Consider the following 19228-nt stretch of genomic DNA (forward strand, 5'->3'; position numbering starts at 1 on the left):
AAAAAAAAGAATCAATTGTCTCCCATTGAGCCTGCATCATTTTGCTCTCCCAAATATAAATAATGGAAGCTTTACAGGCTCAGTGATATTTACTGTGATCTCTGCTTTTAGTCATCCCAGAAAGTATATGATGGTATTCACTGTTAATTCACTTTTCTGTGTAGAATTTTGAATGATTTTTTAAAATATGTTTAATTTCAAATATATTATCTTTTAAATTAAGAACAAAGATCAGATATCAGTGGTTGATTGAATCATCACCCCTAAGAGTTCACATCCTAAAGTACTTATCTCCAGCATCTCACTTTGAAATTTTATCTGGAAATAAGGTCATTGTTAGATATTGAGATTATTGATAAGAATGGACTCCTACTCCAAACTGGATGGTATCTTCAGAAAAGGGGAAATTTAAACATAAACAAGAACATTAGGATAAGCAAAGCAAAAGTCAAAAACAGCATAATGCTTCTAGAAGCCAGAGATTGAAGAATATTACTGTCAAGTCCATTAAACAGATTGTCTCAGAAGCTCCAGAATGAAGCAGATTTCCTAGGACTTGAATATGGATGCGACACCATGGAATTATCAATAACTGAATTTTCAGTTTTGAGTCACTGATATTATGAAATCTGATCTGACAGCTTCTACAAATTTATAGACTTGTCAAAACTTAGTTGTTGCTTTAGAAAAAAGAGTGGACTTTCTGCTTTATTGCTAACTTTTGTCAGTTGTTTGTAATTCGGAGATATGAGTCTTTGATCAGATATATATCTACCTGAGTGTTTTCTCCCAGGCTCTGGTCTGTTTTTAAATTAATCACTTAATGTGTAAACAAGAAAAAATAACTTCAAAGAACCCTAACTTACTGAGTTTGATATACCCTATTTTGGTGACATATCTAAAATTCTTATCACCAAACACAAGGTTAATTAGTTTTGCTCCCATCTTATTCAAGAACTTTTATAGTTTTAGGCAATACATTTAAGTCTGTGATATGAGTGTGTATATGTATGTGAGAAAATGCATCTCCAAAATATAGCTGTGTTGTTTTCATTTTTCTTTTTATTTCTCACTCCCTTCGTTTCTTTCTGCCTCCCTTCCTTTTTGTTCTTTTCTTGTTGAGTATCCAGTTGTTCCAATATATTTTTTGAATTCTCTCTCCATTGAAATAATTTTGCTTTATTTTAAAAGATAAATTATCATTATTTGGTAATCAGTTTCTAATTCTATGTTTCTTCCCATGAGCTTTGTCACCATTTTTGGCTAATACTATATTAATTCCAAAACTGTGACTTTACAGCTGAACTTAATGTTGCTCCTATTTCTGTGACTGCTTTTCAGTATTATGTCGAGTATTATATTCTCATTTTTTCTTCTGCTCATACATACTTTTGAAGTATAGTCTGTAGATAGCCACGAGATAATATGTGGTATTTTGATTTAAAATTTTTCTGAAACTGCACAATAAATATAGAATATCATAGTTTTTACTTATTAAATTACAGTTTTGTGTATTCACTAACTTCAGGGCTTAAATTTTTAATTTTTAATGAGATATGGATCTAGTTAAGCTGAATGAGTCACCATCCTTCCCATCAGTTTTTAGTATAGTATTGAGAATATGCAGGAGAAATAAAATGAAGCTTTACCCATTTTATCTAAATATAATGTACTTTTAACACACTTTAAGTACCTTTAGCTAGTCATTGAGCACAGTTACAATTATATTTAATAAAAATAAAACATTCATTGATATCTAATCATAGATTCATTTAACATTTACTCTCAAGACTAAACAGGTCTTCTCTTGAGTCATATTCTATCCTCACTATGCTGTTGTCTTTTGTGTCTGTTTTACATAATTCTATATTAACATTTTTTTCATTACTCATATACATAGTTTCTTTATTAAGTGTTTTATAACCTAACAAGAAGAGATGAAAAAATCAGTTTTGGATTTCTTCATGCCTGAATACTATTTTTTAACACTGATAAGACAAGAAAGAGTTTAATGAATATGCTCCAAATAATTTATACACAGAAATAAATAGGGATTATTCCTTGATTTCTGTATTTCAGTATACTGGATAAGTTTCATACCAATCTGAAATTTGTTTTACAGAATTAGAATTGAATATGATTTTGTTTATTACTCCCCCACCCCATCAGTTGAATGCTCAAATGTGTTTTCTACTAATCTAGCCTTGCTTTTTTTAAAAATTTTTTTGTTCTTTATTTTTCATTCTTAATTTTTTATTTTGGTTATATATATATATACACTTTAATTTATTATTATTATTATTATTATCACAAATTTTCACCTTCTCCCCTCCTCCCATTTCCCTCCCCCTTCCCCCATTTCCCCTCCCCTTCCCTCTCCAATCCATAGAGCAGTCAGGGTTCCCTGCCCTGTGGGAAGTGCAAAGACCTCCCCTTCCATCCAGGTCTAGGAAGGTGAGGACCAAAAAGACAAGGTTCCCACAAAGCCAGTACATGGAGTAGAATCAAAACCCAGTGTCATTGTCCTTGGCTTCTCAGCAGCCCTCATTGTCCGCCATGTTCAGAGAGTCCAGTTTGATCACATGCTCCATCAGTCCCAGTCCACCAGGCCTTGGTGAGTTCCCATTAGATCAGCCCCACCATCACAGTGGGTGGGTGCACCACTCCCGGCCCTGACTTCCTTGCTCATGTTCTCTCTCCTTCTTCTCCTCATTTGGACCTTGGGAGTTCAGTCCAGTGCTCCAGTGTGGGTCTCTGTCTCTATCTCCATACACCGCCAGATGAAGGGTCTATGGTGATATGCAAAATATTCATCATTGTGTCTATAGAGTAGGGCCAGTTCAGGCACTCTCTCCTCAGCTGCTCAAGGAACAAGCTGGGGACATCTTTTTGGACACCTGGGAACCCCTCTAGAGTCCAGTTTCTTGCAAACCCTCAAATGGCTCCCTTAATTAAGATGTATACTTCCCTGCTCCCATATCCACTCCTCCTCCATACCAACTGTCCCCTTCCTCCAAGCTCTCCCCATCCTCCCCTTCTCACTTCTCTCTCCCCATCTCCCCTTATCCCTATCCCACACACACACCCAATTGTTCTGAATTGCTAACCAGTTCTTTAGTCTCCTCTATTTTGTTTAATTTTTCATCCATTTTTTCCTCTCATCTTTAAAAAAATATTAATATTTTCTTACTATTTCAGCAGTATTTTTTATGTTTACCTCAATTAATGCTCTATCACTGTAATGTACTACCATAGCAAAAGCAACTCAGGGAGACAAAAGTTATTCTGGCTCACAGTTCAGGAACATAGACCATCATCGTGAGGAAGTCTAGGCATCAGGGTCTTAAAAACAACTGGCCAAAGGACTTGCACAATCATGAAACTGGCCCTGATGAATGCGGGCTGACTTTCAGTTCTCTTTCTCTAGCCCTACAGTCAGGGATCCCAAACAAGAAAAGGAACTACTCAAGGGGGGAAGGACTACTTATGTCAAACACCTTAATCACACTGATAACCTGATAACCTGACAAGTATGCTAATCATCACACTGACTTTCTGGAACTCTTGAACTTTTTACCAGTCTTGGTTTCAAGGCTGTTCTGTTGCATAGGAAATTTATTTAATCTTTATTGTATATATTCCATTGCATATTAACTTTAATATTGTGTGCCAGTTTTGTTTTGGACAAAACATCACCAAAACCCCAAATCTCATATTCTAAAATACTAAAATAGAAACATTTCTCTAGAACAGTTCTTGATGCTATAAAAGATAAAAATTTTTATAGTATTTAATGGAAAGGAAGGTAGGAAGCAGACACAAATCAGCACTTCTAGCAGACAGGGTGCTAACCCATGGTGACTGATAGTTAAGGACAGCCTGGAAGGTAGAGACACTTTCTCAATAAACTCAAACAAAGAGGAGGGGAAGAGGCCACGGAGGAGGAGTGAGGGTGGGAAATGGAATGTGGAGGGAGAAGAGGATGAAAGGCTGAATGTTTTCGAATTTTTTTTTTTTTCAGAAAGAGGACTTTTTATTTGTCTCTATTAAACGCCTGGATTTTACATCAGCTCATTTACCTTTTGCAACAGTCTTGTCACCAGTAGTTTTTCCAGAACCTTCACCATGGAGCTCCATGAATCTTCTCACTCAAACTTGGGTTTCTTGGGCATTTTTCCTTTTCTAACACAGACGGTGTGAAACAGATGAATGGAATAGCAAGCCTTTTCTGTATCTTTCCCCACGTTGTCTGGAAACAATTTGCTAACCACTCCCTTCAAGTCATTTGTCTGGACTTCTCAGGGCATGATTTCCATCTTTTTCCAGATCTGGTGGACCTGGTGATACTGCACGTAGGACTTTTGTGCATCTGGTTATTTCTGGTTTTAGTGAAACCAACACAAAACAGATGAAGCAAGTAACCATCAGTGGTTCTGACATCAACATGAGTTTCAGTTACGGTCTGAACTTTTTGATCATGGAATGCATTTTGTCCAGGGTAAGAGCCATGCCATGGAAGTAGTCAGACAGTTTTTACTATGAACATCTTCAGTAGAAACCTATAATCTCAGCACTGAAGAGACTGAGGCAGGAAGGACTGCCCGAGGTGGTATTGAACTTGCCATCCTCTGCCTTAGTGTAATAGGATTATGATACACCCAACTTAAAAGGCTTTTTAATGAGCAAAAACAGTAAAAATTGAGACTCAACACAGAACTGGACAATGTACCGATGTCTTTTTGGTTTTCTGAGAGCACCATGGTAGTCAGCAAGAACAAATGCCTAATGAAAGGGGCAAGAAGAAAGAGGTTGATCCATTTTCTAAGATAGAATGGCATGATGGGAGCTTGGCATGATTGGCATATGGCTCCAGTTATATTATTAAAAACATTGGAAAATCCGAAGTCACAAAAACTCAAGGAAGCAACACTGTATCTGATGGCCTCGAGGGCCATGTGTTTAAAGTGAGTTTTGCTGAGCTACAGAATAACAAAGTTGCATTTAGAAAATTGAAGGTAATCACTGAAGATGTTCATAGTAAAAACTGTTTTCGAATTTTTAAGTTTTAATTTCTTCTGGGTTAACACGGTTGTATTTAATTTATGTCTGTTGACCTTATATTTCCATCAAGCACCCAGGGAAATCAGCTCTTTTTTCACACTTTGCATAGGAATCTCTGCATCTTTGCAACACATTTTCTGACTCTTTGCTTCAATCTTCTGAAAAACACAAGCACGGGATTAAAATTCTGCCAACTCCATTACTACTTTACAACAGTGATCACCGTTTCTCTGATGCCCAATAAAGCACTATTAATTTCTATCTGCTTTCTGTCAAAATGTACTTCACTATCCATATTTTAACCAATTTTCTGTAAATAATTATTTAAATATTCTCTTTCCTTTTTGAGTCATCAGCAGAATTGCTCTTAATGACTTCTTCACAGTAATATTGATTTCTTCTTAGAACACACCTTAAAATTTTTAACACCTCAACCCATTTTGGACAATTCTTATACTACTTAGTTATATTTCATAATTTTAGTCATATATATGTATATAAAAGATATGATGAAATAAATATAAATATATTTTCTACAGTTCCAGAGGTAGATATGCCAAAATGAAGGTGCCAAATGTTTTGATTGATGGGTAATTGCTTTTCCTGTTTGTATTTGTTAAACATCATCATGCAAACATATAAGACAGAGAAAAGAAGACAGTTTGATTTACTCACTCACTTTCAAGATACCAGCTTCTGTCTGGTAGTATCTATTCTTGTAATTTCACGTAAAATCACTTAGTTTATAAAGTTTTCATCTAAAAATATTATCACATTGGGGATTAGAGTTTCAACACACAGATAAGGTTGGAGGGAACAATCATTTAGTCTATACTGGTATATAACTCCACAGACAATGAAAATTTTATCGGTTACTATTTTGTGTTAATTATTCATTTCTGTGAAAATAACAACTGGAAAAAGGAAGGAAAATTTTTTTCCTCAGTGTTTCAATAATGTCTTTTGATCTATCAAAGGGCCCTAATGATTGAGCATAAGAATATAGTGTATATAAGGTGTGAAGGAGTAGAGCATCTCGGTTTCTGCTAAGCACATTGAAACACATATAGGCATGTGTTTGTGTGGAATCGAAACTGGTAATGTAATTCTCAATTTAGCTTTGTCATTGTGTTTTTGCTTCACTTCACACTTCTTTCTTTTTTACATTCCTGCTTCACCATTCTTTTCCAATCTTCCTGTCTTGTCTTTCACGCTTCTTTCATTTCTTTCCTTGTTACTTTTTTCCTATTTTGCCTCTACTGTTCTGTTTGTCCCTTCTTACATCCCTGTCTATTTCCCTTTTTTGTTTGTTTGCTTGCTTTCTTAAATTGTCTATTTTAATAGCAAACTCTTCATTATGTTACTAGAGTCATTGTGGTCAGAGCCCGTGCTCTGGCAGACATAACAAAGCCAAACTCAGCCACATATCATTACTAAGAAAAATAGAGTCAACTTAACAGTGAAAAAGAAAGAAAATTAAGATTTATTGAATATAGTAACATTTGATCAAATTCAAAGGCCATCTTCAGTTTCTGGCAAAAGTCTTGGTTTAAGCAGGAAGCAAGAGTAATCCTGAGTTAAGTCATCCTTGTCTGGATATGTTAGGGCTAATCTTAAAGCCCTCATTGTCTGGACCTATATTTCCTGAAAGATTATCTGATTAGTATAAACCTTTTCCCACACAAAACAAGGTCCCCTTCCAATTACTCCAGACTTGAAATAGGTTGGGGAATCCCAATTTCTTGGGATCAATTGTTTATTTGTCTGATAGCCATTGATATGGACATAGGAGTCACTAATTACACACTCCTATCTGTAAGGCAGGTTGCAATCAACTGGAAGTGATTGTAGTTTGATTATTTAATCTTAATTTAGAATTTAGGAGATAATATATCAGTATACTTCCTAAACTTGAATTGTACTTCTGTACAGAAGTGATCATGCAGTCATTAGCTTCCTGAGTAGTTGATACCTCAAGGTCATATCACTATAACCAACTCCAATTCTTATTTTTACCCTACATAATATTTAGTTTAGCTTCATATAATGCATATATATTGTACCTATACTATTTGTAGGGAATAAATATTACCATAAAATAAAAAAAATAATTAAGACATATGTCTAGTCTTAGAAATGAATATATGTTCTTATGTCCCTTTAATGTGTCTTGGTTTATGTATGGTTAGAATTTAGCCTCAGAATCCTTACTCCCATGGTTATGAGAAGATGTTCGCTATGATCAATTTAATAACACCCATTAAATAATTTATACAAACCTCAGTTTAATATTTATTATGAATTTTACAAGTGCAAGATCTTATGCTTGGCATGGAGTATCAATATATTTAGATATTGGTCTAAAGGCTTTGCCACAGTTCAATTAAGGGACTTTGATTAAATTGTAAAAGCAAAGGGCTCATCTAATATGAAGGAAGCTTATTTTTAGTTCAGTTAGATGTTTTGGAACATGCAAACATTGAAAGTTAAAATGTTAATTTCTTTACCAGTTGCTCTTCCACCCCAAGTCAGGAAAGAAAGTTTCTGAAAGAAAAATAAAAGTGAGCCTTATGACCCTAAACTAAACACTTCCCTGAAACAATTATTATTGTGACCACCACCTTCACTTTCTAGTGTTCCTAAGCCTTAAGACATGATGACAGCATTTCTTACCAATAGGACACCACAAATGACCTTCAAGCTTTAAATTACCTAGGGGCTCCTGCATTTGAATGACAATTTATTCTAAAATTCCAATGTTAATGTGTGTCTATCATGCTCGGAGCATTCCAATAGCTTCAACTTGACTTCAAGATAAATCTTTTCCTCTTCATCCCATCCTTTGACATCCGTTATTCCACCCATTACCCTACCTTGTATCAGATTCCATTCCCAAGGCTTCCTTCTTCTTTATGCTATTAAGCCATGTTCCTTTGGTGTGCAATATTTCTTTTGCCCTTCTTCTTAGAAACTTTTCAGCATTTAGCACTTCCTTTACCAAATTCATTGCCATCATGAGCTTTGCTTCAGGCATGTCTGTAAAAGGCAAGGGATTGGAATAATAAAACTTTCCTAGGCTTCATTTAGCTTTTAGCATGAAAACTAAGCTATGAAGCTACTATATTCCTCATCTTGCTAGATATTAAAATGCTTCTGACACACCCAGAAAAAGCAGAATAAATCTCTGTATAGTTTCAAATAAAACTGTAAAATTCTGCTTGTTTCCTAGGCTGTGATTTCAGTTCAGCATCTGGAAATGCAGGTCTTTTGTCATCACCCATTTCTGTCACCGAAGATAATGGCAATGCTTGGTTAATGGCTCAAGGAAAATAAAATGAAGCCACCACCGAGTTCTCTGTTTTATTTATTCTATTATGATACTTTATAGCATGCAATTTCATTTATGATGCTATTTATCATCAAGTACTATACCAAAAAAATGATATGACAGGGCTGGAAATAATGAGAAAATATAATATTTCAGTTGTTTTAGCTTTGAATTTGAGTTTGGAAAGCATGCTAAAGCATTGGAAGGTGGAATTTATAGGAGATTAATGACACAAACAAACTGGAGCATTCTTTAAAATGTTCCAAAGTATCTGTAAGCAGGTTGAATAAATAATTATGTCATCATTTTCATATTTACCTTAGAGAACTGAACTTTTTATCATTAATATTTCATATAATAACGTCTCTCTTAAAAGTATAACTTTCCTAGCACCCTTTGGGCTTTGCATATTTTGAGTTTACAGTAAACTCTTCTAAACACTTCATATAAATTCCATTATCCATAAAGGTTACCCAAAACGTCAGATATTCTCAGACCCTACATTTAGTGGTGTGTTTATCATGAGAAAAAAATACTATATGTATGACAAAGGTTAGTTTATAAATCATGAATAATAAGTTATTAGTAATGGTAACTAAATATAATGTGGAATGATTGTAATGGTATATTATAGTCATAGGTATGCGAATATAATCTACCTCACACTACAATATTGAATTTTACTTTCATCCCCTAATTTTATAGCTTTTCTTTGTTGTATATGTAGTGCCTAAATTGATACTCTCAATATCACACTATTTTTGTCACACAAGGGTAAGGTGACCATGGACACTGGGGTGTTGTTGGTAGTTAACAGGAGACATAGTCTAATTGATGAAGAAGTGAATACAGCACAGGCTGACCTTTATCGGCTGCAGTGTGTGAGGGTGAAACGGCATTACGCCACCACAGCAGTGATGTATTTCATAGTTATCAACTGTTTATTTGTAGAAATTTTCTAATAATTTGAGACTGCATCTGGCCTTGAATGACTAAAACCATAAAATTAACTAGAAATCAGGTAAACGTTGCTTACCATTCTGTTATTTCCCTTTATTTTAATTTCTCAGTGTCTACAGTGATTTTGGTTATTTGTTTTATTTTCATGTTTCTTCAAACACATGGGTTAATGGAATACTCATGACTTCTCTAAAAGTATTCACTTTTCACCCTACTCTTGTTATTTTTAAAATATCATCTCTATTTCCATTATATTTCTGAAAACATTAAATTGGTAACAAAATTCTAAAACTTGAGAAATCATTTAACAGTGCTAAAATTTTCCTTAAAATTTTCTGCTGATCTTGTGTGATTCTTATTCCTCAAAATTTCATTGTTATTGAAAAACAACAAAGAGAGAAATAGAAGGAGGGAGCCTACAGAATGGGAAGAGATCTTCATCAACCCCACATCTTACAGAGGACTGATCTCCAAAATATATAAAGAATTTAAGCATCTATGCATCAAGACATCAAAAAATCCAATTAAAAATTGGGGTACAGATTTAAACAGAGAGTTCTCAACAGAAGAATCGCAATGAACAAAAAGCACTTTAGGAGATAATCAATATCCCTAGTCATTACAAAAATGCAAATCAAAAAGACTCTGAGTATCACACCTGTCAGAATGGCTAAGATCAAAGACACTGATGACAGATTATTTTAGAGCAGATGTGGAATAAAGGAAAACTCCTCCTCCGCAAGTTATAGTAGTATTACAAATTTGTATAGCCATTTTGGAAATCAATAGGGCAGCTTCTCAGAAAATTGGAAATCATTCTACCTCAAAACCCAGCTATACCATTCTTAAACATTTACACAAAAGATGCTCAATCGTACTATAAGGACTCTTGCTCACTATGTTCATGGGATTATTCATAATAACCAGATCCTAGAAACAGCTTAGATGTCCCTCAGTTGAAGAGCGGATAAGAAAAATGTGGCACATTTACACAACAGTGTATAACTCAGCTGTAAAAAACAATGACCTCTTGAAATGTGCAGGCAAATGGATGAAACTCGAAAAACGTCATTCTAAGCGAGGTAACACAGACCCCCAAAGCAAATATGTCAAGTACTCACTCCTAAGTGAATATTGGGAGTAAACTCTCGGGGGAGGGCAGGGTGACAAGGTTATGATTGAGGAGCTCATGAAAACACATGGTTATGGACCAACAGTTAGGAAGCCTGCATGGGACCAACCTAGGCCCTCTGCCTGTGTGTGCCAGGTGTGTAGCTTGGTCGGTAAGTCTACTAGCAGTTGGATCAGGACCTTTCCCATGCTCTTAGCTTCCTTTTTAGAACCTGTTAACCATGTTGGATTACCTTGCCCAGCATTTCTGCAGGGGATGAAGCTCAGCCCTACCTATACTTGATGTGCCATTCTTTGTTCAAGGCCTGTGGGTGTCCTGGCTCCTTCTGAATGAAGAGGCTGGAGGAGTGGATGGGGGGCAAAACAGAGTTGAGGGGGGGAAGAGATAATAGAAAGAAAGGAAGGAAGGAGAAAAAATCGAAAAAAGGAAAAGAAAAAATCAAAAAAGACAAGGTTTTAAAAATATCAGATTCTCCCCCCATGAATAGACAATATTTAAACCAGACTGCTCACTCCCTTCACAATTCATTTCCCATTTTTAATGATTGCATGACTTTTGACAACACAGTTTTCAAAATCTGAATATAGATAAAATATTAAACCTTTTAAAAATTGTAAAGAAAGCAAATCAGGGATAATCATCACCAACCAGACCATGTCTTTTCGAGGTAAGGCTATCTGTTCTTAGATTTTTTTCTGTTGCTATGATACAACAGTTAGATTAGAAAACCCCCTCCCCACACACACCAAAGAAAATCCAAAAGCAACAACAACAGAAACAAAAAAAAAAATCAATCAGGATAGAAAGGGTATTTTCTGTCCTATACTTCTAGAAAACAGCTCAGCACAGAGAGAATCCAGGGTGCATTCACAGAGGAGGAGTTTGAGGCAGAAACTAAAGCAGAGACCATGAAGTCTCAGTGCGTTAGTGACTTGCTCCCTGACTCCTGATCCTATACAGCTCAGACTCTCCTGCTGGATGATGGCTTTGCCCACACTGGGTTGGATGGTCTTAAGTCAATTATCAGTCAAGACTGTTCCTCAGAGACATGGCCATAGGCCAATCTAGTGTAGACAATTCTTCAACTAATGTTCCTCCTTCCAAGTGACTCTAGTTGTGCCAAGTTGACAATAAAAGCAAACCAGTACACTATCCCATAAAAAAACCCACAATGAAAATTTCAGTCATTGTTGTGAGCATATGGTTGTGTGATAAAACAATGACAGGAAAACAGAAACGAATGCTTGTCTACTCCTTTTGTGTTTCCCTTGTCTCTTCACATCAATTTCCTGAAAGCAGTTTGTTTGACCTACTTTGGTTTAGGTTTTGCTGCCTGAGCAGGAGAGACTTCCCTACAACATGTATGACTTGCATGCCTTCTTTTCATCCTACCTAATGCAGCAAATAAAGTGGAGAATGCTTGTGAGGGAAAAATAAGTGCTGATAGATGTTTATTAGCAATTTAATTTGATCTTGTAGACAACTAGATTTACAAAAAATTACCAGACTAGAAAACAAGTGAATTCTTAAGTCACAGTTAGGAGTTTATTAGATAAAATTGAGTCATCTTGACTTGCAAGTGGAGGACAAAGTCCACAATCACTCCTCCACCACTTCTAATTTCAAGTATATGAGTCTTTTATTCTTACTGGCATATTAACTCTTACTTATCAAGTATTTCCTAACAGATCAAACTACAGAGAACAAGGTTGACAACAAATTGGCTCCACAAATTTCAATCAACAGTGCCTTATGAAAACCTGTTACTTTGTTAGTTCATCTGCACTTAGCAGATATGAATAGTTTTTAAAAAAGTGAATATATTTAAATTTGTTTCATATTTAGAAAAAAATTGAAATGTACATTGATAGCTACTATAACATTCATTTAAAAATTATACCAGTCTAAGTGTGTTTTTTCTGCTAGAGTAGCTTTCCTAAAATCCTGAGTTACATCCATAGGATTACAAACACATACACATATGGACAACACATACACACATGCATGCACAAGTGCTTACAACCATATATACACATGTATGCATACACACACATGAACACATTCACATACACTATGCACACCAAGGCACTCACACATGTACAAGTATACCCACGTATTTATATATAAATCGACATCACAAACACAACACATGCATACATACCACACAGATATGCACGCATACACACACAGAAATGTACAGCTTGATATTTTTCACTTGAGCTTGATCTCTTTGTTCTGTACATGTATGGAGTCAATCTCATTTCAAAGTCGGTTCTAAGAGATTAAGACAAATGTATTGACTCATACTTTTTTTTCATTTCTCTCCAGTTTTATTCTTTCTAGAACTTTTATCGGGAAGACATGTTGCACACTGTCAAAGACTTCTTTTTAATATCTTTTGCAATGATCATGTGATTTTTGTCTACGAGTTCATTTTTAAAATTTCCTTTACATTTATTGATCCATGCATGTTGAAACGTCACTCTATCTCTAAGGTAAAACCAACCTGATTACAGTGGATGACGATTTTCATAAGAGACTGTATTAGACTTGCAAATACTTTATCTTTAGTACAGTATTTATTAGGGATGTTGGCCTATACTTTTCTTGTGTCTTTACCTGGTTTTAGTATTAGAGTAACATTAGCATAAGCAAAAGAGTTTGGAATTTCATCGATTTCTACTTCTTTTTTCAGAATTAAATAATTACAGATAATAGATCTTCTTTGAAAGTCTCACAGAATTTACTCTGAATATTTCTGTACCTGGCCACTCCAGAGACAGAGACAGAGGCAGATACAGGCAGATCTTTGTGAGTTTGATGCCACCCTGGACGGGACTGAGAGGAATGGCTTCCTCCTTTCTAACATGCTCTCGCTCCTAACGCCCTGCCTCTTCTTCCTGTTTGGTTGACCCACCTATACTTCCTGCCTGGCCAATCAGCATTTATTTAAAACATGATTGACAGAATACAGACAATTCTCCCACACCACTGAACTATAAATTGGTTAAAACAGTAAATTTAGTGTTATATACATACTTTTGCCATAATTAAATACTTTCCACTGGTTAAAAAAGGAAAGATTGGAAGAGAGGAAATCACTAGAGAAGGTGTTACAGCATCACACACACACACACACACACACACACACACACAAACACACAGAGAATGATATACTTCCCAGGGAATTTCAGTGCGGTGACAGTGAACAACAAAATGGAATATTAGGCTTCACAGATGATCAGTGGTAACTGCAGAGATCATTCAAATATACTTCCAGATAAATGCAGGTTACTGAAAAACGTTTATATAATAAAATGAGAAAGATGTTACAGCCTCTCAGCAACTTATATATGATTCTTTAAAAAAAACCTGATAATATCTATAATAATCATAACATTCATAATGGCCTTGTTTTTCTTTTAAATTTTTTATTAATTCTACACACCAGCCACAGTTCTCCTTACCTCATGCAAAGTTACTGTTATAACATGGGATGAGAAAGCAAATATTTTTTTCTTTACTATTATTTCATGATTCCTATATATTAAATATTCAAAAATGGTCTGTTTAATAATTGCGATAATAAAATAATGCTTTAATATAATATTTACCTGTTATCAACATAATTTATTGATTCATAGCTAATAAATCTTCAAATTCAAAAGATTCTCATTATATACTTAATATGAACCTGACTGGCAACTTAATATATGAGCCGCATTTATTTTTCCTCAGGCCTGAGAATTATACTATACATTTTAATTGCAACAAAAAAAAGAGAGCTTCATTAGTTTTTACGGCAAGAATAAATAGCTTACATCAACAATATTACTTTGACATTACCTCATGATAAACAATACATTCAATGATTTTACCAAATATTTTTAGAGATAATTGACACTGAGAAGTCAGAATCTTCCATTAAATATTTTAATATTTAAATTTAAGGCATTTTCAGCCTTGTTAATTAAGTAGTTACAGCGTGCTGATCACTAGGAAATGAATAAATGTATAATAAATTCACAATAAGCAGCTCCTTTAATTCATTTCACATGGGATGCAAATGGCAGTCATACATTTAATAAAGTTCTGAGTTCTTGCACTGCTAATAACAAAGAGAAGAAACTTTTAATCACCTTTTTTTCTAATTTACCTCACATGAGCAGAAATAAACAGCCATTTGATCAGTAAACGTGAAAGAAAACAATGTAATAAAATTTAGGCTGTGACATGAGCAGAAGTATTGAAGAAATATAACACCTTTTATACACAGAGAGACAAATAAAATCTACTAGTCTCAGATACTTTTTAAAGGAAAACAGAAAACAATATGATAAAAACGTTGGAAAGTAACTAGACAACATAAAATATAGTGATCCAAAGGAAAGTTTGACATATTAAGACTATACAGTAATCTATCTAATTAAAATGGGGTCTTTAAAAATGAATACTTGTTGATCTCATTTTAGTTACAATATTTAATGTAAATATTTTATTAAACATGGACTCAGGTTAATGCTTAAGATGCTTAGAAAAATAAACATAAAAATAGGAACCTAGATAGTGATCTGAATATATTATAATGGCATCTGTCCTAAAATCTCTACCAATATGAAAATAAATAATCTTATTCTCAATGCCAAATCTTATTAATATTTCATTTACTTTAGTAGAAACAGTATTGTTTTGAAAATATACACCTGAATTTTATTTTATTTTTTTTTAAATTTATGTATATTTCTGTGTACTTCTAAGGAGGAGTTCAAGAAGTCAGCATTGGATTGAGGAAGGCACAGGGCTAGAGAGTTTCCAAATGTGGGTATTGACCAATGTAGCCAGGATTACAGGAGTAGAACATGAGTTAACAAATCAGTCATATATAGGCTCCTGAAAAAAATCCCAGAAAACGTCATACACTTAACCTGCTGGGCTGAACATTCATAGAAACTTCAGTTATTATTACACCTGAATTTTAAATAAGAAGCCTTAATTATCTGTAAGAAAAATATAAATTTAAACACTCATGTTTATTCTATGTATGTGGGTTTGTAAATACACATTACCAAAGCACTAAAGTGTCACAATACGCAAAGTGTCTTCTCCTCCTTGTCTGTAATAGTATTTTTTTCATACACTAGCAACATTTTCAAAGATTATATTTTCAAACCAATGAAGCTTTTTCTTCTTGCATTGCATATATATAAGAAAAATAGTTATTCCATTAGTTACATCTGTTGTTCAAAGAATTTTGAGAAGAAAAGAAACTCATGCCTACAATTTTCCTTTCACATTATTTTTGTCTCTGTTACTAAGTTACATGATAATGCTCAATAGCTTAGAATTTAATGCACAACTGGCCCTAAAACATAAACCAGAATGTATACATTAGAAATATCTCTCAATAACATGACAAAAATAAACATATTTTCAAAGATAATTTATCATCACTTTCCATAGAATTGCTGTTATCTCAAGTATGCCCAAAATCCCTGTTCAAATAAGAATAAATTTATTGTTATAAATATACATTTGATTGAAACTTAAAATAAGTAATATTAATTACTGAAGTCTATGAGTTTATGTGACTGTACAGAAAATGTTGCTTCAAAGTATGCACATATGAATATAGAATGTATTTTCATGCTAAAATTACAGAAAACACGTTTTACCATCAATTCAATGGGGAAACCAACTATTTACACATACTTGTCTTATCTCTATTTTATATACAAATCAATGCAATAAAATAATAAACAAAGGGAAAGGAAGACAAAATGAAAAACCTCTTTACTAGTGATTTCAAAATCATTTGAACATATACAGCAATAATGTGATCTATGTTTTCTAAAACAGTGTCAACATTATGCATCCTGAATCTGCTTGATAATGTTTATTAAGAAGATACAGTCCATATATCCAAAGAAATTGAAAATAGAAGAAAAAATAACGAGTTTGGTAAAGTGAGAAAAAGATATACCTGCCGGGCGGTGGTGGTGCACGCCTTTAATCCCAACACTTGGGAGGCAGAGGCAGGCGGATCTCTGTGAGTTCGAGACCAGCCTGGTCTACAAGAGCTAGTTCTAGGACAGACTCCAAAACCACAGAGAAACCCTGTCTCAAAAAACAAAAAACAAAAACAAAAACGAAAAAGATATACCTAAAAATTGCATAAGGCCTCTAGAGAGTATAGAAAGCATCAAAATTTTAATGAAAATGAAATAAAATAAAATGATATTTAATAACTTAAGTAATAAAAAGATAAACTTTCAAATTTCCTGAATAAAATATATTAAGATCAGGAAAAGAATAATAAGTAATACAAAGAATTTTTAGAAATAATACTTCACTAATAGATTAAAATTTTTCGCTTATCTTTACAATATACCAATTTTAGTGTGATTTACATATTGGAAACCTAGAAACATATATAGATATATATTTATTTATAAGAACCCCTTTATAGTAGAAAATACAAAAAAAAATCCTATCAGAACTTTAATGTTAACTTATCAGTTGTTAATTAAGTTTACCTTTGAAATTTTTAAATGAAAGGTGACTTCCATAAAAGCAAAAATATACCTTAGAAAACTAGGGGTAAAATATTAACGTAGTTGTTAACAAAAATCTGAATGTTTTATTCAAATATTTATATTTAAATCTAGAAGACAGTGTAAGCTGTTATATATGACCTGCATAGTTGTCTGTTATAGTTTTATGGGTTACCTTGGAAACATGGAGAAAAAAATACAAGAAAAATGGAAAATAAATAATGAAAGAAATACAAATGAAAACGCACTCGTACACATTTCTCCATAGACTCCAGAAGAAAATGTATAGATATGTTATTCATACTTACAATAATTGAAAAGCTCTGGACATCAAAATAAAAACTGTACCTAAAAAAAACATAAGTTTAAAATAAAAACGCAATACAATGCAATATTTTCTTTTATTTTTTATTGCTTTATAAATAATACCATTCAAAATTTCCACTTCCTCCATTCCTCCCACTTCCCTCCCACTCCCCCACTTACACTCCCCTCCAGTCCTAAGAGGGCAGGGTACCATGCCCTGTGGGAAGAAAAGGCCCTTCCCCCAACATCCAGACTTAGGAAGGTATGCATCCAAATACAATAGGATCCCCACAAAATACTACAAACAGTAGAGACAAATCCCAGTGTCATTATCATTGGCTTCTTAGTCTGTGCCAATTGTCAACCACATTCAGAGAGTCCGATTTGATCACATGCTCGTTCAGTCCCAGTCCAGCTGGATTTGGTGAGATTCCATTAGTTCAGGGTGGACCAACCCTTCCTGGTCCTGACTTCCTTGCTCATATTCTCTATCCTCTGCTCTTCAACTGGACCTTGGGAGCTCAGTCCAGTGCTCCCATGTGGGTCTGTCTATCTCCACCTGTTGCCAGACAGAGGTTCTATGGTGATATTGAAGATATTCATCAGTGTGATTATGGGACAAGGCCAGTTCAGGCACCCTCTCCTCCACTGCCCAGGATCCTAGCTGGGGACATCCCCGTGGACACCTGGGAACCCCTCTAGAGCCAATCCTCTCGCCAACCCCAAAATGGCTCGCTAATTAAGATATCTCCTTCCCGGCTCCCATATCCGTCCTTCCTTCACCTCAACCATCCCACTCTCCCAAGCTCTCCCCAACACATTCCTTCTCCCTTCTATCTCCCTTTCTTCCCTTCCCCCCCACCGCACTCTTACCCCCATGCTAGCAACTTTTGCCCGGCGATCTTGTCTGCATCCAATTTCTAGGTGGATCTATACATGTTTTTCTTTGGGTTTACCTTATTACTTAGCTTCTCTAGGATCGCAAACTATAGGCTCAATGTCCTTTGTTTATGACTAGAATCCACTAATGAGTGAGTACATACCATATTCATATTTTCAGGTCTGGGTTATCTCACACAGGATAGTGTTTTCTATTTCCATCCATTTGCATGCAAAATTCGAGAAGTCATTGTTTTTACCGCAGCGTAGTACTCTAATGTGTATATATTCCACACTTTCTTCATCCATTCTTCCATTGAAGGGCATCTAGGTTGTTTCCAGGTTCTGGCTATTACAAATAATGCTGCTATGACCATAGTTGAACAAATGCTTTGTAGTATGATTGTGCCTCTTTGGTTATATTCCCAAGAGTGGTATTGCTAGATCCTGAGGTAGGTTGACTCCCAATTTTCTGAGAAAACATCACACTGATTTCCAAAGTGGTTGCACAAGTTTGCATTCCCACCAGCAGTGGATGAGTGTGCCCTTTACTCCAAAACCTCTCTAGCAAAGGCTATCATTGGTGTTTGTGATTTTAGCCATTCTGACAGGTATAAGATGATATCTCAAAGTTGTTTTGATCTGTATTTCTCTGATGCAATGTTTTCAAAAGTAAAGAAACAGAAGAAATTTTGGAAGACAGAGTGCTGTATCAATATTTTTATATGATGAATTATAAATGCTTAAAAATGTTTAAAATAGCCAAAATAAATTTAGGGAAGTATCGTGTTCTAGGATAATGATATTATAACCAGAAGGATGGGAGTTACTTCAAAATTTATCTTCATTTTTGTATAGTTCTAATCTATGTTCTTCATGAATCTCAACATAAAAATTATATTTTACATATGGAAGGAAAATAAAATAGCCATATATAATACTAAAGAAATAATACAAATTGATGAACTAAACATATGATATTATAGAATAAAATATTTAATAAGTAAGATA

The 19228-nt window shown here is 34.4% G+C and overlaps 1 pseudogene; it reads right to left on the bottom strand.

Annotated features, from left to right (window-relative positions):
• Positions 1-4017: 4017 nt before the first annotated feature.
• LOC101995680 lies at positions 4018-9288 on the bottom strand (annotated as a pseudogene).
• Between the last annotated feature and the right edge of the window lie 9940 nt (positions 9289-19228).

Source organism: Microtus ochrogaster, linkage group LG1 (assembly GCF_000317375.1).
Source record: "Microtus ochrogaster isolate Prairie Vole_2 linkage group LG1, MicOch1.0, whole genome shotgun sequence".
NCBI classification, from domain to species: Eukaryota; Metazoa; Chordata; class Mammalia; order Rodentia; family Cricetidae; genus Microtus; species Microtus ochrogaster.